This window comes from Sander lucioperca, chromosome 17, assembly GCF_008315115.2.
Source record: "Sander lucioperca isolate FBNREF2018 chromosome 17, SLUC_FBN_1.2, whole genome shotgun sequence".
NCBI lineage: Eukaryota > Metazoa > Chordata > Actinopteri > Perciformes > Percidae > Sander > Sander lucioperca.
Genome location: NC_050189.1, coordinates 26,332,576 through 26,356,464, shown reverse-complemented (window position 1 = coordinate 26,356,464; position 23,889 = coordinate 26,332,576). Strand labels below are relative to the sequence as shown.

General features: G+C 41.5%; 2 long non-coding RNA genes across 3 annotated transcripts; one reads left to right on the top strand and one right to left on the bottom strand.

Moving 5' to 3' along the window:
* Nucleotides 1-273: 273 nt before the first annotated feature.
* LOC116052934 lies at nt 274-7,955 on the top strand. Of its 2 annotated transcripts, none has more exons than XR_004895600.1 (4): nt 274-850; nt 1,358-1,408; nt 6,211-6,696; nt 6,776-7,955. It is a non-coding gene; the product is annotated as an uncharacterized LOC116052934 (long non-coding RNA). The 2 variants fall into 2 exon arrangements; XR_004895599.1 differs by having other exon boundaries at nt 274-856.
* Nucleotides 7,956-13,220: 5,265 nt separating this feature from the next.
* On the bottom strand, nt 13,221-17,652 carry LOC116052935. Its single transcript, XR_004105697.1, has 2 exons — nt 17,618-17,652; nt 13,221-13,378 (listed from the first exon to the last, which is right to left on the bottom strand). It is a non-coding gene; the product is annotated as an uncharacterized LOC116052935 (long non-coding RNA).
* Between the last annotated feature and the right edge of the window lie 6,237 nt (nt 17,653-23,889).

Sequence of the window (23,889 nt, the reverse complement as noted above, 5' to 3'; positions counted from 1 at the left end):
AGTGAAAAATATAATTTTCTTAGTTTGCTGCTTTACTAGAAGAACACCCACACCCATATTTGGATATAACTTATTTTTCCTGCCTTTCTTAATTTTTATTTTTTGAGAGGTAAATAAACAAACAGCAGACACCCTCTGATTGGTATAGTTCTTATTAGTTAAGCTGAAGGAAGTGTGTGTCTGTAAGTTTGCAGTTGTAATGATTTAGTTTTTTTTCCTTTCTTTCCATAGACAGCGATAAAGACAACAAAGGTTAGTTTTTTCTCATCATTCTAATTTGCAGATTTGGGTTGATATAAATGTTTCAGAGAGGCAGAGCTGCTCTGGAAGCAGCAGTAATCTGATTAGTTGAGTTAAATCACACCAAATGAGTGGTTTGGATAAAGCAACATATCCAGGTTTTTGATTTTGTGTGTGAGTAAACGGCCACAGAGGTGTGCGGCCAAAGAGAGAAGCTACCGACCCGGTCTCCAGCGATTTCTACAGGTTGATATTTATGTATTGTGCTGTTAGATGTTGGTGGGTCAACATGACGGAGCGTTTGGTTTAGTGTTAGTTAACGTGACAGAATAACACCATGAGGTATGGATCATGTAAATGACCAAACGTGAAAATGATTACAAAATCACTCAAGTCATTCATTCGTGGTTCTGTTTGCACATTGCATGCAACAGTTTCTGATCTGTATTTTGTTTGGTAACACTAATGGAAGTTGTCTCTGCTCTCTCCTTAAGCAAACAACTTAATCCTGCTGCTGTTGTTAATGATGTCTCTGATCTGCAATATGGTCGTGCCACTGGTTGTTTACCAGTGCATGCGCCGCCAGTCGCGGCGGGACAGGAATCAGTGGGTGGAGGTGAGTTTGTTTTTTGAATGTGACAGTCCAAATAGGCAGCAACCAGTTTAACAGCCTCACATAAGGAGTAGGGCTGGGTATTGTTAGAAAATATTCAATGCCAGTACTGATACCAATACCGTGACTTTAATACCAGTTCCTAAACAATACTTTTTTTCTATACCAATTTTATAAAATAAAAAGAAATTGCAACATTACACATTACGGCACAAATCTTCATTTTTCAGCTTTCTTAAGGGTTGTTTTTCTTGCCTGCCTCTACAACGTGTGACGTTAGACAGCTAATCACAGACATGAATAGATCTCGGTAGAAGCATACTGCATGTGCAGTGGAGACAGAAGCTCACAAGAAGCTGTAGGATTCTCTCTGACCAGAAGGCGTTTTTGTGGCCAGGGTTTTATAACAATGTTACAGAAAGCAACAGACTAAACAAAAACCGAGAAGACATTCACACACAAGACTGTCTGTAAAAAAAAGTAAGTTTCATTTCTTTTTTTCAGAACTCAACCCATGGGTCGAATGAAAACTTGCCAGAAGACGAGGAGTTTAAGGTAGCGTTGCAGATATTTTTCAGTTATGGTAAAGAAATATACTGTGTGTTCGCTTTTCTAACCAGACGCACACGCTTTGTTTTTCCAGAGCTTCTTACTAGACCCTTTAGTAATGTTGTTGTTATATACTAGACTTACTTTTGCTCAACTATGCTATTTTATTCATGCTATTCTAATTGATGATTTATGGATCAGCATTCAAATGTTTTGATCCTGAAATGGGAATGTTTAGGGAGATTGATCTAGAGAGGAAACTATCTGGGGCTGTTGTTTAAACACCTTTGACACTGGGCCAGGTGAAAAACATAATCACAAACTCACATTACCAGCCATTAATTATTAAGAGACAGAAAAGGGAGTCCACAGTCCACATTTCATGTTATAATCTGAACACCTCATCAATTTAGTTAAGTATTTTTTTTTTAAACCTTGATTTCAAACAATTATGCATCAACCAGTACCATCTACTCTTAAAATAAAGCGTCCCTTCCCAATTTTCCTCCACGGTTGATGTTTTCTACATGTTATGGCTGGATTGGCACAAAAATTGCTACAAACATTAATGGTCCCCGTTAAAAATTGTCTTGACAACTGTCGGATGGATTGCCACAAATTGTTTAGTACTAATTAGCAGGTGTTAGCATGCTTTCATGTGACACTAAGGTGGTGAAAACGCTATTTGCTGCAACCATAGACTGTAAAATAATGGACGTAGCATCCGTGACGTCACCCATTGGTTTGTGGACTGCCGTTTTGAAGCCTCAAGTTTGGCAATATGGCCGTTGCCATGTTTTTTTGTTTTTTTTTTGGGAAAACCGGGCATGATGATTTTTGACAAAAGCATTGAGCTGGAGAGCGTTGAGCTGGGGAGGTTGACGCGGCCAAGCCAGTGTTGTTTATTGTTGCACAACCCGTTCTCATTCTGAACTCGTAAAATAAGGACATTTGGACAGTGGCTCGTCTGATACGACGAAAAAGGCATCTTTCAGTGTGTTTGTGTAACGCACCGGGGAGAGCAGATGGGCCAATCACCCGTCCAGCGGATAAATATGATTACAGAAACATTCATGGATAGCATTCAGCAAGGTTTAGAAGTAGAAGGTGTCTCCCCCCAGACAAATATGACGCTGGACAACTCAAGCCGGAAGGACGTTGCTCAGCTGACCCCCCTTCTTACAACCAAAAACAGTACAAAGATAGGCTCATGGAACGTTAGAACAATGTACCAAGCCGGTAAAGCATCTCAAATAGCAGCGGAAATTAAGCAGTACAATCTCTCCCTAATAGGACTCAGTGAAACTAGGTGGACTCAATCAGGAAAAACTCAACTTTCTAGTGGAGAAACAATAATATACGCGGGACATGACCAGGATAATGCCCCACATACAGAGGGAGTGGGAATCATGCTCTCTAGAGAATCAGCCAGGTCACTGATGGAGTGGGAGGCAGTAAATGCACGTATCATCACAGCAAGGTTCTATACCAAGATAAAGAAACTCACCATCATCCAGTGCTATGCACCTACAAACGAAGCAGATCAGCAATCAAAAGACAGTACTACCACTACTAGTAGTAGTAGAAACAGAGGAAGAAATACATCATCATTCTGACAGGAGACTTCAATGCCAAGATAGGCCAAGACAACACGGGCAAAGAACAAATAATGGGTAAACACGGTCTAGGGGAAATGAACAATAACGGAGAACAATTCTCAGATTTCTGCGCATTCCATAATCTAGTTATAGGAGGCAGCGTATTTCCACATAAAAGAGTGCACAAAGCCACGTGGGTCTCCCCAGACCACAAAACTGAAAACCAGATTGATCATATATGTATCAGTAAGAAGTTCAGGAGGTCCCTCCTAGATGTCAGGGTGAAAAGAGGAGCTGATGTTTCCACAGACCATCACCTTCTAATAGGGACATTCCGGTTAAAACTCAAGAAATTCACAAATTCGGCAAAAAAAGTCAGCACCAGATATAATGTTAGCCTTCTCCAAGATTTCAAATCACCCTCTCAAACCTGTTCCACCCCCTGAGCAGACTGGAAGAACACCAAACCGTGGACCAACAATGGCAGAACATGAAGAGGGCATGGATAGAAGCATGTGAGGACACATGCGGGAGAAGGACAAGGCAACACAAGGAGTGGATCACAGGAGAAACTCTACAGAAAATTCAAATGCGCAAACAGGCAAAAGACACTCTTAGCAATAGCCGCACAAGAACTGCAAAAGCAAAAGCACAGCAAGACTACACAATGGCAGACAAACTTGTTAAAAAGAAAATCAAGAAAGATAAAAAAAACAATTATTTAACAACCTAGCAACCCAAGCAGAAGAAGCAGCAGCTCAACACAACATGAAGGAGCTTTATGATACCATACGGAAATTGGCTGGTAAACGCAAAAGCCCAGATAGGCCAATACTAGACAGAGATGGAAAAACACTAACAAAGCAAGAAGACCAACTGAAAAGGTGGGCCGAGCACTTCAGAGACATACTGAACAGACCCATACCAACTGAACTGGCCAACATCTCTCCAGCTGTACACCCTCTACAGGGCAATACCAACAAGCCCACCAAACAAGAAATAAGAAAGGCCATCAAAAAACTGAAAAACAATAAAGCACCAGGGCCCGATGGAATACCCCCAGAAGCCATCAAAGCAGACCTATAAACGGCAACAACACTACTGCACCAACTCTTTGGACTCATCTGGGAGGAGGAAAGGGTGCCAAGCGACTGGACAGAGGGGTAGCTGGTGAAACTCCCCAAAAAAGGAAACCTGAAAGATTGTAACAACTACAGGGGCATCATGCTTACATCTGTGCCAGGGAAGATTTTAAGCAGGATTGTTCTGGAAAGACTCTCAAAAGAACTGGATAAACAACTCAGAGAGCAACAAGCAGGCTTCCGCCAAGATAGATCGTGCACCGCCCACTGTGCCACCCTCCGCATCATCATAGAACAGACCCTGGAATGGAATACATCTCTCATCCTCACATTCATAGATTTCCATAAAGCATTTGACAGCTTAGACAGAGAGACTTTATGGAGACTCATGGCACATTATGGCATCCCGAAGAAGTTCATAACCATCATCCAACAGCTGTATCTACAATCATCCTGTAGAGTGATACATAATGGAAACTTCACAGACAGCTTTACAATAGAGACAGGAGTCCGACAGGGCTGCCTACTGTCCCCTTTTCTCTTCCTTTTGGCAGTTGAATGGATTATGAAGGCAACCACATCTGAACAAAACCTGGGCATCCAATGGACGATGTGGTCCCACCTAGAAGACCTGGACTTCGCCGATGATATAGTCCTCCTGTCACACACCGAAACACAAATGCAGACCAAACTCACAAAACTTGTCAGAATTGCAGCTACCACATGACTTCACATCAATAAAACAAAAACAAAGGTGATGACCATAAACCACAAAATAGATGCCATTAAATTGGACGGAGAGGCACTAGAAGAGGTGGACACATATACATACCTGGGAAGTATTGTCAGGAAAGATGGAGGTAGGACAAAGACATACAAGCAAGAATAGGGAAGGCAAGGACAGCCTTTCTAATACTGAGGCCAATATGGAACGCAAAATACATCTCCACAAATACGAAACTCTGCATCTTCAACTCCAATGTTAAATCAGTTTGATTATATGGGGCAGAAACTTGGAGAACTACAAAAGCATCATCAAATAAGCTCCAATCATTCATTAACAGATGCCTACGACACATCCTAGAAATTTACTGGCCTAACACAATTACAAATGAAGAGCACTGGCAAACCACACAACAAGAACAAATTGAAACACAGGAAATGGGGCTGCATCGGGCACACCTTAAGAAAACCACCCTCCAACATGACCAGACAGGCCTTAACCTGGAACCCACAAGGAAAAAGAAAGCCAGGAAGACCAAGAAACAGCTGGAAAAGGTCTGTCGAGGCAGAACTCAAGAAAGCAACAACATCGTGGAAGGAAGCAGAGAAGACCTCCCAACACCGAACCAGTTGGAGGAAATTCATGAATGACCTATGCTTCCCAAAGAGCCAAAGGGTTTAAGAATGTAAGGGCGAATTTCTGCCTAAGGAGGTTGGTTGGGGTGGTGGATGTGTCAAACACAGGACTTTCACCCAGAGGAGAGCGGGGTTCGCGTCCCGCTTGTCACGCTTGCTATAGTCGTTTTTAAAAATATAGTCGTTAAACTAAAAAGGGAAAACCCACAGTGAGAGGGTCAAAGTTTAAGATGAAAACATGGACAACACCATGTACACAGTGCCATGGTTAGCATCGCTAAGTCTCTGTCCTAATTGACAGGTTGGCATGTTGCCACTCCCTAAAGCATCCCCTGCTTTATGGTCTTCTTTTAAAATAAATGAGATCATAATTTACAAAATGAACATCCCGCTGTATTGAAGAAGACTTGAAACTAGCGATTGAGACCATAAACTCCTTTGAAAAAAATGTTTGAAAATGTTTTTTGAGCTAATAAATCAAGTGTGAAGTAGGGTGATTTTCTCATAGACTACTTTTGCAACAAGTGGAGTCGCCCCCTGCTTGAAATTAGATAGAATGCAGGTTTAAGGCACTTCCGCATTGACCTCAATTTCAGACCCAGAACTCCGTTCATTATTTTTACATTTTATGGCTGCTACACAGCACTGTGGCAATGTTAGGATGCTGATGTTAGCATTTCACTGTAGATTGTTTTGTCTTGTTAACAAATAGACACTTCTCTCTCTCTCTCTCTCTCTCTCTCTCTCTCTCTCTCTCTCTCTCTCTCAGTCTCTCTTTGTCACACAGCCCCCTGAGTGTCACTCCGTCCTCACACATTCAACTGGGAATTCTGCTGCTGCTGAAGAGAAAACGCAGCTTTAAGGGCCCTGCTCACAACATCGCCTCTGTACATTTTTAATGCAGCGCAGCTATGAAATGTAACAATGCAGCTGGATCCCAGGAGCATTAGCTCTATCAGACAGTTTGTTTTTGTTGCGTCACAACTACAGCAAAGTTGGCGGCGCTCTCACAGGTGTGCGGATGTTTGTTGGCAGCAACACCAGCTGGGGAACCTAATACTACTGGAGTTATGCGTTTGTGTTTGATGCTTGAAAAAAAATACACAGACAACAATGTCATTTCAAACCGGGACAGCTAAAACCTGACTGGCCCATTGGAGTTTGTAGCTTTTTGCTAGCACGTTTCCAAAAGTGGGTTGGAAATGTTGCCAGGTTTAGTTTCGCAGCAGATAAAGTTCTCTGGGCATCAGATAAAGTTCTCTGGGCATCAGATAAAGTTCTCTGGGCATCAGATAAAGTTCTCTGGGCATCAGATAAAGTTCTCTGGGCATCAGATCCTAAAAAAAGCACCGAAATATTTTGGTAGCTCAGTATTTTTTGTTGCAATTGTATTGAGTTTCATTGTGATGTAGGTGAAGTTGAAATGCTAGTCATGTTCCAAAGAAATAATATTTGACATGGATCTTTGGTTGAGCTGCCCAGATAATTGTTTTTTTCACTGTTTTGGAATACTTATGAGCCTTAGTGAGTTAGCTAGCTTAATATTCTAAGTACTTAAATGTGATAACCAAACAAAGGCATTTTGACCAATTTCATAAGCTGTGAAAACATACTTTAGTTAATGTGAAAAACATTTAAAAGTTATTTGATAGGTTCTCCCACTGACAAGCTTCATAAATATGATACAGTCTTTGTGTTTAATATTGTATTTAGAGGTTCCACTATGTATATTGTTTGGACAGGTTACCAAAGCCACTTAGGGGCCCTCAAACAACCTCAAACACGTTTTCTGCCTTTCAGAAGCGTTTTCAACATTTTATCAGCAATCAGTTGATAACATTTTCTAGCATTTTATAATCATAACCGCATTTAATTTGGTTTTACATTTGCCTCTCATTATATTTGTAATAATGTTGTACTTACAGTTCTACAGAAGCCCTGAAAGGCAAGATGGAACAAAAAGTTTTGTTGGGGCATCGTCAGCCAAAACCTAAGTTTAAGTCCTACAGCTTGGATTTTTTGGGTTTGTTGGGTTAAACAGTGTATATAGGCTATAGAGTATATGGCTAATTAATATTCACTCGCATGTAGTCCGATGATGTCATTAACGTTATTAACAAGATAAACAGTAAGACTACATATGAGACAGCTTTAGTTTCCGCATGTTTGTAGCAATTCCCTATATGTGCTGTTTAATGGCAGCGGATGAGGGCAGATTGAAATATGGTTTGCTACATTTTTATGCCTGTTGAACAGGTGTAGCCTATTGGCTCGTTTCTCTTCTTCTTCTGGCTTTTTTTCAGCTGCTTAGATGCCTTGCGGCACGTTGCTGACACTGTGAGTGCAAATGCAGGAGACACGGAAACTCTGACTAATCAGATCCGACTGGGCCTCTTTTGGGAGGGGGATTTAAAGAGACAGGCACTAAAGCCAGGCACAGAGCGTTTTAAACAGAGGGTGAATACAGGTATATTCAGACAGAATATTACAGTAGTAATAATGTTTTTTTAACAGTAAAACATGTACAAATGTTCTAGTAGAAACTCAAAAAACATGTATGAACCTGAAAATGGGCATGATATGGGACGTTTAAAGCTTTAGTGCGTAACGTTTTGATATTAATGAACGTCCGTTACCATTCAAGCTATTGCCAAATGTTTTGCTACAAAGCTAATTAAGACTAGCAGCTCCACACAACTCTCTCTGTGTTTCTTAGTATAGCTATGTTCAGAAGATTGTGTCGTCCGGTGACTTTGCCCCACAGAAACTCGAGCAGGGATGCACTGAATCCAGGATTCGGCTTCGGATTCTGCCGAATATTAGGCTTTTTGACGGGGTTCGGTTTCTGCTGAACCTTAGAATTTTTTTCCACCGAACCCTACGCTTGCACTACATGCCCTACGCTGGTCGACGTAACAACGCCGTTACGTAGGTGGACCGTTCAATGCAGTATTCTGTAAGAAAGTGAAAATGGAACTCGTGAGCAGAAAACATGTTGTTTGGCAGTACTTTCACTCAAAAGAAGGCGATTCAAGTCGAGCTACATGTTGAATTTGCAATGCCGATTTGTCTTGTGGTGGCAAGGACCCTAAACACTACACAACATTGACGCTGTTAAAAAATGTGCATATGGAACATCCAAAAGAATAAGAGTTGTGCATGAAGGAATCTACAGACAGCAGCCAAAATTAAAGCTTAGATCGGGCCCAAAAAATCAAGCCCGACCCTACCTGAGCCCGGCCTGGCCCGCACATTAACTGTAATTATGAGCCTGATTTAAACCCAACAATTTTTTAATACGTGGGCCGTTATAACTGACATTCTCAACTAAAATTCTGAGTTGTTTGAACTACAGAAATCTGTTTAGAATTTTCTTAATGAATAATGCAACAAGGACGAATCATGTACACTGCGTTGTTTATTTATAAAGAATGGACTGGATCACAAATGGATCCGAATGAAGAAACGTAAAAAAAAAAAAACTCAACGCATTTCTCTGTGAGGGCTTGCCTTGCCCTCAGGGGTATGCTTGGAGAAGTAACAAAAGAGGACATTGAAGGCTGACTATATTCTTTTCTGCCATGGCAAGCATGCTTCATGTGTCTGTTCATCGTCCCCGTTTTTTTGCTGTCATAGGCGAGCAGCGTGTCGTACTTAATGCACTCGACAAAGCCAACACATACTGTATGTTGTCACTGCCCACAAGTTGTTTAAAATGGTTCCATACCTCCGACCTTCCTCCAAACTTGCTCAGAGTTAATTCTCCTAGCTGTTTTTATTTTTTTATTTACATCTTCAAGCTCCATGTTGCACTTAAGCTACACAATACAGCACAGCAGGCCCGGAGTGATGCGTGCGAGTGGAGGAGATGCTGCGCATGACTCATGTTGCATTTTGTAACCTAACTTGTGCAACTTTGTACACATTTGTTACTTAAGCCTAAAAATATAGGCGATAGACCCTTTGCAAACACGTGACCACGACCACGTGATGACGCCATAATGGACGGTGAAATCACCGGCAATAACAAGCTAAACAGTGTAGTAGTAGTAGTGTAGACGAGCGGAAAGTTTCATAGTTTCATTCAGTTTGAAATACATAACACTAAATAAACTGTATTTATGGCTTTATGACTTCTTCTATTGAAGAAGAAGTTGTCATGCCGTTATCGGTCAAGGTAGGGCATCTGGTAGGTGCTCACAAAGAGCAGTATTTGGAGAAGTTGGAGATAGCAGGATTGGATACCGACCCTTAATTCTTCCTCCCTCCCTTTTCACGGACCTCATTAAATCACAGAGTCTGCCCGAATTCAGTCCACACGATCTGTACCACTATGTGGTAAACGGGGTATCCCCATACTGGTGCTGATCTCAAAGTTTTTAAAAGTCTGGATGCTAACCAGTTCTTTGTAGCTGGCTGGGTTACAGGTACGCGATGCTACGCTAACGGCGGGGGGACGTCTCATAATGAAAAGATAAGACATCAATCTAGGGTTTATTTTGTATGAACATCTATTCTTTACTTAAGTAAAGATTTATATAACACGTAGCCCATGTTTTTAGAGGACATGGTTGGTCGTGGCTACCCACATACTGTTGTTCACTGGGTATGCTAATGCAATTTTCTAATGGATGCCTGAACGTATCCCAACTCTGGGAAGTGCAGTCATTAATTATCTATCACACGTTAATCCATGCAGTAAATCACGGAGTGTCTATGATCAGTAGTAACCACACATAATTGTAACATCTAGCCATCTTCTTATCTGTGATTATATTTGCTGTAGCCTATGTTAAGATTGGACCAGTGGATATTACGACGCGATGGGCAGAAGCTAGAGAGCAGTCTAAAGCTAGCTGCAGCTAGCTCGTCAGCTAGCCAGGGTAGGAGCTCCGCAGACCCGCATTTAACTAGTTTTTTTGGCCTTTTTGGAGCTAGTTTCCGTGCCATGTCATCTTTAATTTAACCAATATTTTTGGTATGTTTGTTAAGTTAAATGATCAAGGGAACGACTTTCTTATTTGGTTATGTATTTGGCTAGGTCAGTGAATAACCAATGTAAGTTATGTGGACCTGTTAGCAGGAACAGCTGGTTAGCACGGCAGCTAGCTAGCTGGTTGAGGATAATTTTAATTATCACTCATTTAAAACAGAAAGGCAATACATACACATGTTTGTGTTGGTGAGGATTACCCCGCAGATTGTGAGAACGAAAACGTACGCATTTAGCTTGCTGTCCATCTACACCATAGCTCTTCCGCCGTCCGTCATGGAGTTCATAATTCGCGTGAGTGGAGCGTGACGTCACGTGCAAAGGGTCTATATAATATTTCTGATTATGACATAGCTTTCTCCCCACCCAATTAGGCTAATAAAGTAATAATTAAAAAAACACAAATGCTTGATCAAGGGCCCGGCCTGGCCCAAGGATAGTGTCGAGAAATATCGACCCGACCCATGGGTGGGGTCAAGTTTGGGCTCGGGCTCGGGCAAAGAATCTAAACTCTAGCCAAAATGCAGCAACTTCTGGTAAATAAAATGAAAAATACAGTGATGTGGACATTGTTTACATTTGTTTACTGTGTTAATGGACTGAGGATGGGAGTAGGATTCGTTATTCGGTTTCGGATTCGGCAGAATCTTAACCAGTGGATTCGGTATTCGGCCGAACCCCAAAAATCTGGATTCGGTGCATCCCTAAACTCGAGTGAAGATAATTACCCCTTCTGAAAAGGCCATCATGTTTTTTTTTTTTTAAACCTCTGTGTCCTCCTCGGCTACTAGCAACTGCGTAGGGGGGTGGGTGCACGGTCATGGAAGGTTTGTATCATGTGGCTGCGCCGACAGTGTTATTGCCATTACTTAAAATTCCTCATGGGGGAGACAATATACTTGTACATACCTATTAGTGTTGAATAAGTATGTACAGGCTGAAGTCTGAGAAAGTGGAGGAGGCACAGCTGCCCTGGAGGCAGCAAAGATCTTATTGGTTTAGATGAATCTCAGTGGCTGGAGCCTATAGGTAAAATTTGAATTGGCCGGTTAGAGTTAGCATCCATCTGCTGCATATAGGCCTGCATAAAAGGCATCATGTTTTTCTACTGATAAAGATTCAAAGTTAGTTTGTGAAAGGGAGATTGTTGAGTATATTTTACATTTTGGCAGCATATTTCCAATGCTGGAGTAGTGTGCTCCATCATGTTGTGAATAGTAAAAGCTATACCTGATTTCTGAATGTATTATTTAACTCTTGTGGTATATATATTTTTTTTTAAATGTATGTATTTTGTCAAAATGAAGAAAATTCAGTATTACTTGTGGTTATAAGTTTTGTGTGTAGAATTATTATGTCATTATAGCTTCAAAATATTCTGATAGCATACATTTTGCTTTGTAGAAAAATGAGACAGGAAAAACACATTCCACACAGCTTTAAAGATGTGTATAAAGCATGACATCGCTCAACAAATAAAGTAATTCTAATCGCATACTGCTTGTTTGGTGGTCATACATTTTCCCCTAAAATTACAAACAGTACTTCATAACTCTATTTATGAGGATAACTATGGGATTTGTTGTGTTTCTTATATTTCTGTCATGCCAAACATTTGGCCCATCCCACATGGGATTACAAGACAGCGCTATTTGACATAGGCGACATCTTCCACTGAAAGACATGGTGATATTCTAAGAAATAAAATCAGTTCAAGTTGTGATTTATGAGGAAAAAAACTCTTTGCGAGAAAAAACATAGACATTCTCTAACATTAAAGATACAAATTTACAAGAAACAAACTGAGAAACAAACTGACTCTGGGGACAGAAAGCAGACCTGTCCCAGTCAGACCATCTGAGAGGTCTGGGTGGTTCATCATGTAGCAGCAGATCAGAAATAAACCGTTCATGCTTTATAAACCGACAGGAGTATTTTGTTACCTGTCAGAACATGTAGTGGAGTAAAAAGTATGATATTTACCTCTGAGATGTAATGGAGTATCAAATATAAAGTAGCAAAAAATGGATATATTCAAGTACTTTAAAATTGTACGAGTAAATGTAGTTACTTTCCACCACTGGTTTTAACACATCAGACATCAGGGGCATACAGCAGAGCTTCCAAAAGAAGGACGACAAAGTACTTCTTAAAAAAGTCTCACTGGTGAATGCATCCTGGGCTGGGTGCCAGATCCAGCACTACTAGCAAGCCAGAAGTTGATAATTATTTCCTGAAAGACTCCGGCGGATGGCTTTATCACACGCCAACAGTGACCCTCTCCAACTCAGGGCAGGCAAGCTCAGCAAAAAGATGCAGCTGCTTGTCGTGTATTATTATGCCTGCTGTGATGATCTGTCCTAATGTGTCCTGCTGTACCACAAATCCCATTTGAATTGCTCGTTAGAAGTGACCTTCCTTGGGAACAGGGTGGGATCAGAAAGAAGTTGGGTGTATTTGATGCTGATGAGAGCCATCAGACTGAACCAAAACCGTAAAACCATGAGCTGAAGCTGAGAGGAGCTGCAGACTCCGGTGATAATTCTCCAAGTTCATTGCTGCAAGTGACTCCTTTGACATTATGCACAGTCATTTGATCAATTGAGGATGTAAAAACAGCAATTAGAGCAGCTTTAAGGGACTTCTCTAAACACATTTATCCTAGGATGGTTTCAGTTTATTGTTTATAAGTGAACTAAAATGAGTCTTTGTGTGTTGAAACTGTACTAAAATCATGGGCTTTTCAAACAATCTTGTTAGGTTTTCAGTTTATCTGTACTCAGAAGTTGAAGATGTAACAAGATTTAATTAATCTTTATGGACACAGAGTAAGTTGGTTTGGTTGGCAAGGTTGAGGGGAGTGGGAGGTGGCTGGATGAATCCAGAGCTGGTGGCATGGCGTGGCGAGGCAGCGAGCATGTAGAAACTCCAATCCAAAAATATACTGTAGTAGAAAAACAAACAAAGCACAATTACTTAAAGATCTAAGCAAAGAGCAAGTAGAACATACGTGAGACACTAAGTCAGCCGAGGGTAGTTTCCACATGGACAGCTGAAAACAATCTGGCGCTGGACGTCAGGAGACCAGGGGCCTCATGTATAAAAGACTGCACAGCTTTCATACCAGAAGATGATGTACGGCCAAAACGTGAAAAGTACCTACGCACAGAAATATTCACATATATAAAACCGGGGGTACGCCAGGTCCTGCGCACCTTTCCTTTATAAATGACAATTTACGTGAAATTGAGCGCACGTGAACGAGCCACCGACCCCGCCTTGCCTCCTCCCATAAATTAATATGGAAATGACTATAAATGCGCCCCCGACGTCATTCTTTGTCCAATCACAACGGGTAATACCTTTGCAGACGGAAAAAAAAACTTCACCGACTGTGAGGTTGAGGTGCTGATCACGGGGGTGGAGGCGAGAAAAAAATATTCTGTTTGTCGTTTTTGTCATCTTGGATAAGCAATACAAGAAAATGCCCAGAGTGGCAAATGGTGACCGGGCGGTGAACGCACCACCATGGCAGAAATTTAAAAAAATGTCGAACTGGAAATCAAGAGAATAGTGGCAGCGCCACACCACTTACCAAACAACATGCATCTCAGTGTCAGTCCAACTTACACACAATAAGCAGTTTGAACTCACTGATGTAATGCCATTTGTTTTCTAAGTGTTAGTAGGCTCAGTGAAAGGAGGAGGAGAGGTTAGGGAGGCCAGCGTCTCCACGGCAGGTGACAATTCAATTCAATTTTATTTATAGTATCTAATCATAACAAGAGTTACAGTGCCTTGCGAAAGTATTCGGCCCCCTTGAACTTTTCGACCTTTTGCCACATTTCAGGCTTCAAACATAAAGATATAAAAATTAAATTTTTTGTGAAGAATCAACAACAAGTGGGATACAATCATGAAGTGAAACGAAATTTATTGGATATTTCAAACTTTTTTAACAAATAAAAAACTGAAAAATTGGGCGTGCAAAATTATTCAGCCCCTTTACTTTCAGTGCAGCAAACACTCTCCAGAAGTTCAGTGAGGATCTCTGAATGATCCAATGTTGACCTAAATGACTAATGATGATAAATAGAATCCACCTGTGTGTAATCAAGTCTCCGTATAAATGCACCTGCTCTGTGATAGTCTCAGAGGTCCGTTTAAAGCGCAGAGAGCATCATGAAGAACAAGGAACACACCAGGCAGGTCCGAGATACTGTTGTGGAGAAGTTTAAAGCCGGATTTGGATACAAAAAGATTTCCCAAGCTTTAAACATCCCAAGGAGCACTGTGCAAGCGATAATATTGAAATGGAAGGAGTATCAGACCACTGCAAATCTACGAAGACCCGGCCGTCCCTCTAAACTTTCAGCTCATACAAGGAGAAGACTGATCAGAGATGCAGCCAAGAGGCCCATGATCACTCTGGATGAACTGCAGAGATCTACAGCTGAGGTGGGAGACTCTGTCCATAGGACAACAATCAGTCGTATACTGCACAAATCTGGCCTTTATGGAAGAGTGGCAAGAAGAAAGCCATTTCTTAAAGATATCCATAAAAAGTGTCATTTAAAGTTTGCCACAAGCCACCTGGGAGACACACCAAACATGTGGAAGAAGGTGCTCTGGTCAGATGAAACCAAAATCAAACTTTTTGGCAACAATGCAAAACGTTATGTTTGGCGTAAAAGCAACACAGCTCATCACCCTGAACACACCATCCCCACTGTCAAACATGGTGGTGGCAGCATCATGGTTTGGGCCTGCTTTTCTTCAGCAGGGACAGGGAAGATGGTTAAAATGGATGGGAAGATGGATGGAGCCAAATACAGGACCATTCTGGAAGAAAACCTGATGGATTCTGCAAAAGACCTGAGACTGGGACGGAGATTTGTCTTCCAACAAGACAATGATCCAAAACATAAAGCAAAATCTACGATGGAATGGTTCACAAATAAACATATCCAGGTGTTAGAATGGCCAAGTCAAAGTCCAGACCTGAATCCAATCGCGAATCTGTGGAAAGAACTGAAAACTGCTGTTCACAAACGCTCTCCATCCAACCTCACTGAGCTCGAGCTGTTTTGCAAGGAGGAATGGGCAAAAATTTCAGTCTCTCGATGTGCAAAACTGATAGAGACATACCCCAAGCGACTTACAGCTGTAATTGCAGCAAAAGGTGGCGCTACAAAGTATTAACTTAAGGGGGCCGAATAATTTTGCACGCCCAATTTTTCAGTTTTTTATTTGTTAAAGTTTGAAATATCCAATAAATTTCGCTCCACTTCATGATTGTGTCCCACTTGTTGATTCTTCACAAAAAATTACATTTTTATATCTTTATGTTTGAAGCCTGAAATGTGGCAAAAGGTCAAAGTTCAAGGGGGGCGAATACTTTCGCAAGGCACTGTACCTCGAGACACTTTACAGATAGAGTAGGTCTAGACCACACATTCAAGTAGTTCCCCTGTAGTGACAGTGTGTACAGATCTGCTGCGCCACGCATGTATGAAATAATGAAATAGTAAATAGGACTACAGTAACAGAAATATGTGCAGAATCAAGACAGTCAAGACAGTGAAGTGTTTGGTGGACCGGATACACCTTGTTCACTTACATAGCCTACAAATCATCCACGGGATCAATTACGCATCACATGAGTTTTCCCACCCAACACAGCGTTTGTTCCTGGGGAGATGGATCCGTGCGTCCCACCTCCTGTGCGCAATGGATGTCTGAGCCTCAGCAACTACAGAATCACAGGCACTATTGCATTTTCCGTGCCAATCTTTTTGTTGCACAGTGAGTAGATATTTCATCTATGTGAAATACAGAGGATGACTGAAAGTATTTTCTAAGTGGATTTATCATTCATTTCCCGTCCTCATGTTTAACAGAGGTTAAGTAGCCTGCAAATTAAACAGTTAGTATTGTGAAAGATGTGAAACATTATCCATATCAATGATTATTAATGAATGAATAAATGAGTACTGGCGGATAAAATTATGTTTTTTTCATAGACAATGTCACAGACGTATGCCAGTAAGTGAAGTGGAAACTTTATTTTGTAATGTTTGGTGATTTTCGGCCCTTTTCAGTCAGAATTCGCTACGTTACAGAGCCAGAACGGACTTTGCGGATGGCCCGCACATTCTCACGTCAAGTTCATTTTTTATACATCACAAAGTGTCCGTGAAAACCAGCATACGCATGCTTTTCGTGCGTACGCAATGTTTATACATGAGGCCCCTGGAGTCGTTAAGCAGAGTAGATTGGATAACCATCAACCGCTGCGCCGAAAGATGAAACGGAACAGAGAGGAAAATAACTAACAAACAATAAGTCACGGGCTGACAGTGACAGAACCCTCCCCTTAACGAGCGCCAGCTGGCACTCCGCCCGACTTGTCAGGATGGGACTGGTAGAAGTCAATGATTAGAGAGTAAGGTGACCAGATTTCTGAGACAAAATCCGGGGACATTTTCAGCTCAGAAGCGTAAATACCTCCAAAACAGGTAATGTTTTTATCTTTGTAAAACTTAAAACGGGGACACTGCCCCAGGGGCGTCACTAGACCTAGAGCGTCACTAGACCTAAGGCGAAGGGGGCTTGGCCGGAGGGCTCAGAGGACTAGAACAGACAGGCTTGAAAGTTGAAGTTCTCCGGTGGTTTAAACTTTGCCATCACGTCGGTTCCGTTTTAGAACACTTCTGACACCATGTCAAATAATGCTGCTGGCGAATACAGTTTATTTGCTCTTAACTTGGCTTTCTTTATTGTCTCACTGCCAACGTCTCGGTAACATACATCAAAACGTTTTTCTTCCTCTCTCCTTGAACTTTTCCTGTTATGATACGTGTCTGCCTAGCAGCACGCTCTCTGATTGGTCACTGGGAAGTACAACTTTATTAACACAAACAATGTCTTGACAGTAAGCTAATCAGCGGTATGCGCTAGCTTGTTTCAAGCTACAAACACATTTGATTAGCATGAAAACATGTCCCAGAGAGCAATCGAGTGGGTACACATCTGTTATTAACCCCTAGGTTCATTTTGCGCCGGAATTGTCCTTTTAAGAAGGGACACGTGGAACACAGGGTGCACTTTCATAGAAGCAGGTAACTTCAGTTTCACAGCCGACGGGTTAATGATTTTGGCAATCTCAAAAGGTCCAACATACCGTGGTGCCAGCTTCTGGGACTCCACTTGCAGAGGAACCATACTCTCTGTCTCGATCGGAAACGATATCCTGAGGAATACCGTGTAGTCTGAATACATGTTGAGTGAGGAGCTCAGCTGTTTCAGATGCAGAAGGCAGTTTAGGAAGGGGAATGAAGTGTACTGCTTTAGAAAATCTGTCCACAACAGTAAAAATGACGGTGTTACCTTCTGAAAGGAGTAATCCGGTGACGAAATCCACTGCGATATGAGACCACGGCCTACTGGAGACAGGAAGCGGGCGTAGTAAACCAGCCGGAGGTTGATGGGAGGCTTTGCTACGGCCGCAGATAGAACAGGCAGATACAAAGGCTCAGGTGTCGGTAGTCATAGAGGGCCACCAGAAATGTTGATGCAGGAAGGAGAGGTTGCGGTGAATCCTCGGATGACAGGTGAGTTGGGATGAGTGTCCCCATTGAAGGACCTGGGATCTGACAGAATCTGGCACAAAGAAAAGATTATGTGGAGTGGTACCTGGAGCTGGGCTGTTATGTTGAGCCTCCCGTACCACAATTTCTATGTCCCAGGAAGCTGCAGCCACCACACAGGTAGGAGGGAGGATGGTCTTAGGCTCCGTGCTGGGCTTCTCTGAGTCATACTGGCGAGAGAGAGAGTCTGGTTTGATGTTTTGAGATCCGGGTCTCAAAACAAAAAAACAGAGCCCAAAAACAGAGCCCACCGGGCCTGACGGGAGTTTAGCCGTTAAGCAGAACGAAGGTACGAAAGATTTTTGTGATCAGTCCAAACCACGAAAGGTTGGTCAACTCCCTCCAGCCAATGTCGCCACTCCTCCAATGCCAACACCACCGCCAGTAGCTCTCTGTTGCCCACAGCATAATTGCGCTCAGCAGATGACAGGCGCCAGGAAAAAAAAAGCACAGGGATGTACCTTACTCACTAACACCTGAATCTGAAGCATCCACCTCAACAATAAACTGGAGAGATGGGTCAGGATGGATAAGCACAGGAGCAGAAGAAAACAGTTGTTTAAGCTTATTGAAGGCTTTGTTTACCTCTGGACTCCAAACAAAAGGAACGGAGGGAGAGGTGAGTTGGGTGAGAGGGGCGGCCACCTTGCTGTAATCCCGAATTAACCTCCGGTAGAAGTTAGCAAAGCCTAGGAATCGTTGCAGCTGTTTCCTGGAGGGTGAGACCAAAAGGCACGGGCTGACCGTGACAAATCTGAAACATTACAAAGTAAACTTTATCTTGCATTTAGTTTATGTTTTGGGATGTTTTTGGAACAGTTTAAATGTCTTGCTATAAACGTACTGTAGCTGTAGGTGAGAGACATTGATATTCAGTAAGACCATGTCTACCTCAGGCTAAATGCAGTTCTTTGTGTGGTAGTAAGGGGCTGCTGATTTATAGTGCATAAGGAACCAATTAGCAGAATGTGAAACTGTCAAGGCTCCCTGGGCATCAGACCCAAATAAAGCACAGGACCTAGAAGAGATGTTGGTGTGTAGAGTTGATGTTTCCCAGATGTGTCTCACTGGACTCAGATTGTCTTGAGTGTTTTAACCAGAGGTGAAAGAAGTACTCTGATGTTTGACTTGACGTAAAAGTACTAATACTACAGTGTAGAAGTACTCTGTTACAAGTAACAGCCCTGCATTCAAAATCATACTTAAAAAAAGTAGAAAAGTATCAGCATCAAAATACACTTAAAGCTTTAATGCGTAACTTTTTGATATTAATGAACATCCGTTACATTCAAGCCATTGCCAAATGAGTTGCTACAAAGCTAATTAAGACTATCAGCTCCACAAAACTCTGCATTTCTCAGTATGGCTATGTTACTAAATGGTATTGTCCGGTGACATTCACACGCAGAAACTCATGTTTTTTTAATCCTCCGTGTCCTCCTTGGCTACTAGCAACTGTGTGGAGGAGGGGTGGGGGTGGTGTGCGATCACCTAAGGCTTGGATCATGTGGATGCGTCGACTGTTTTGGTATCATTACTTAAAATTTCTCATTGGGGAGACAGAAACTACCCACTATAGCTTTAATGTCCTAAGAGTACTCGTTCAGCAAAATAATATATATTATATTATTGTGTTGAAATCTTTGATGCATTCATTTCTTCATCACTTTAATGTTGCAGCTGGTAAATGCAGAGTTGTCTGGATTTACCCTGCAGAGATCTGAGGAGCAGTTAACCACAGACCTCATAAACATCCGGCGGAAAATGAGGGACATATGGCGCAATTTCTGGCAGCACCAGAGAAATCCCAGAAGTGAAACGTCGTCAGTAGAGACTAGTTATAAGCTGATTATATTTTGTTTTAATAATCTGAATCTGTAAGTAACTAAAGCTGTAAAGGAAAGGCTGCTTTATTTGTACCGCACATTTCAGCAACAAAGCAACTCAAAGTGCTTTACATACAACATTAAAGAGCCGTTTAAAACAATTAAAAACATGAAAACAGCTAAAATAGAATGAGATAGGTATTAAAAACAAGAATGCAAATTACAGTGCACAGTCAGAAATAAACAATTACTTAAAAAAGGCAGCATAAAAAAGAAAGTCTTCAGCCTTGATTTGAAAGAACTGAGAGTTGCTGTAGTTTTCTGGGAGTTAGTTCCAGATATGTGAAGCATAGAAACTGATTGCTGCTTCTCCATGTTTACTTCTGACTCTGGGGACAGAAAGCAGACCTGTCCCAGTCAGACCATCTGAGAGGTCTGGGTGGTTCATCATGTAGCAGCAGATCAGAAATAAACCGTTCATGCTTTATAAACCGACAGGAGTATTTTGTTACCTGTCAGAACATGTAGTGGAGTAAAAAGTATGATATTTACCTCTGAGATGTAATGGAGTAGCAAGTATAAAGTAGCAAAAAATGGATATATTCAAGTACTTTAAAATTGTACTAGTAAATGTAGTTACTTTCCACCACTGGTTTTAACACATCAGACATCAGGGGCATACAGCAGAGCTTCCAAAAGAAGGACAACAAAGTACTTCTTAAAAAAGTCTCACTGATGAATGCATCCCGGGCTGGGTGCCAGATCCAGCACTACTAGCAAGCCAGAAGTTAGTAATTATTTCCTGAAAGGCTCCGGCGGATGGCTTTATCACACGCCAACAGTGACCCTCTCCAACTCAGGGCAGGCAAGCTCAGCAAAAAGATGATTAATTTAGGAAACTGACTTCAATTCATAGTCAGTGCTGTTTGAGAGCAGTGACAGCACTGACTCTGACAGTGACAGTGACAGTCACCAAAACGTCAAACTATTCGTTTGTGTTTCTCTTTATTTACACAAAAACAAAAGATGCAATACATAATTTGCAAGGGAATATGAAGGAGAATTGCCTAAAAACGCTTCAGACGCTTGAGAAGTGGCATTCTCTAGGCAGCACATTCAATCACGTCAATGCAATATTCCTTTAAATTTAAAGAACTGCAATCATTGAGTTTGTCTTATAGGTTAAGCATAAGGCTGGTTAAAAAGCCTACTGTTTAGCCAGCCTTCAAAGTGGCAAATACTGGTGGTAAATCACATTTTTAAGTCCATGTGGTTTTATCCCATGGCAGGGTCTGGGGTTCATCAGTAAACAGTTAGGAGCTGATTGTTCAATTCCAGAATTAGATATTATCATACTGACACTGTTAGTTTGTTTATTGTGCATAGTTTCTGTCACCTCCATGAGGAATTCTAAGTAATGACAACAACACTGTCGGCGCATCCACATGATACAAGCCTTCTGTGATCGCGCACCCCGCCCTTCTCCACACAGTTGCTAGTAGCCAAGGAGGTCACCGGACGACACAATCTTGTGAACATAGTCATACTGAGAAATACAGCGAGAGTTGTGTGGCGCTGATAGTCTTAATTAGCTTTGTAGCAACTCATGTGGCAATGGCTGGAATGTAACGGACGTTCATTAATAGCAAAAAGTTACGCACTAAAGCTTTAAAGAAAACAACGCTGACATTAGAGCAGCGTAAATCATAGGTTTTATCACAATACGATATTATATTGATTCTTTGGACAACGATACGAAATTTGCTGATATCTTAAAGTCTGTCACGATACGATTTCAATTTGATTCAATTCAGGGGCCTGCAATCGATACGAGACAATATCATCTCAAAAAAGCAACTTAAATATGATTTGACAGTTTCAATACTGAACTCTTCCAGACATTTAAATAAAAAAGAAACTATTGTTTTTAATAAAAAGAATAAACATGACGTGGCAATCTAAAAATAAAGGGGTTATCTTACAGATGATGTGTATCGATATTTTTACTTTGCATCGTTAATATTGGATCGTGGATCATTGAATTGATATATCGATCCAGTCAGATGTATCCCTACAACCCTAGTCGACATCAGGTTTATTGACATTTGAATCACACATAGATTGAGTTATATTTGTGAAATTTTTTTTACCAGAAATGCTACAAAATGAAAGAATTTCGCTTCGTTCAAACAACACACTAGTAAAGCCTAGTTAGCCATTTGTTGCCTTTAATTAGTAGTACAAATCCATATCAGCACATTTTCCTTCCTTAGTTCATTTTGCCATGAATTCACATAATTACATAAACTCATGCCTTTGTCCACATGAACATGTTTAATGGATAACTGTGGTTTATTACAACGTGCGTCATATTGTAGCTTTGGCCATCTTTTTTAGGTTATGATAACATTGTACTCCCCAAAGTAACTGCTTCAATGTGGGAACATGATGACATCCAGTCAGATGGAACAAGACACACTAGAGTCAGACTATCAGACAGCTTGTTAACAAACTAAAGGTTATGCCTGATTAGCTAAACCACTTTATTTGCAGAAAAAAAAGTGTCTGAAATGTGCATACTGCACAGGAAAACTGCATACACAAACTGTAGTAGGTCTGCTGGGTCTAGTCTATATCCACGACCTTCCATTTCCGGGATTGGTCCGTTGCCGCTGGAAATTCCGCCATATGTCCTCCTTTTGGCCGGATGTCTGTCACCTTCCTCTTTCTTTGTGTTGGAATTTTAAACTCACGATTTATGAGGACTATGGGTTTTCTGTTGCACGACTAAAACAACTTTTGAACGTACACATGTTCCACCAAAACAAGTTCCTTCCCGAGGCTATTTTGCAGTGACACCGGGGCTCTGTGCAGCGCGCACGAGACAATTGTGATTGGTTTAAAGAAATGCAAATAAACCAGAGCATGTTTCTCTCCCATCCCAGAATGCTGTGTGGACTAGCCAGACCCTCCTCCGCAGTGCTGTGTATGAAGGTCTGGGAAAGACTAGTTGGATCATACTCAAACCAGGAAATATTTTAAAGTCTGTAAACTTTGTGCGATTCCAGGATTTTTTTAAGTGGGGTGGCACAGGGGCAGACCAATAATAATCAGTAGTCTGGCAATGCGAGACTAGACAATACCTTACCAAGCTGGGTGTCTGCTGCTCTAGGTTGGAAGACAAAGTTGCTATTTCCTAATTGTCTAAATCAGCCATCGTCAACTGGCGGCCCGCGGGCCAGATCTGGCCCGCCAAAGCTTTTAGTCTGGCCCGCAGAATAATCACGAATTCAGAAAATGTAAAGAGGAACAAATGCGTTCTGTTATTTAGCATTTCAAGCATTTACAGCAGGTAACATTACACAGGTAGAGCACAAACCCAGCCCCTGTATTTGCATCTCTATTCACATGCCGGGATTCTGTACAGCGATGCCTGCGCTCCACACACAAGCTGAGCCGAGATGTGTGTGCGTTAAAACACGCAGTACCTGACTGGGAACGATACAAAGAGGATAACCTAATACTTATGGAGTTTCCATGTTTTTTAAGAGTTTGCTCACACTAATACATGTAAAAAAAAAAAAAAAAAAAAAAGTCTGGCCCCCGGAGTGTCTGCTTAGAAAAAATTTGGCCCTTGGAAAAATGTAGTTGATGACTCCTGGTCTAAATCCTCATGCCTATAAAAATTTGAAAAACATTTGTCGATGTTATTCTTCCCAGAGTTTATGATCAGGAGGAGTACAAGTCTGAACAAAGGAGGTCTGTTTCGTACAATCATCCTGTCACTGTCTTTGATTATGATGATGTTGAAATTGCAACTGCATTACATTATGACTTGAATCACCTTACGGTAACCGTGCCCCCCAAATGCAGGAGGATCACAGGGCAGAGGGAGTTCACCGTACGCAACACTGCATCTGCGACCCAAGAGAGGCCAGGAATGGGATAAACATCACTAAGTCCCACTTAAAAAACAGTTT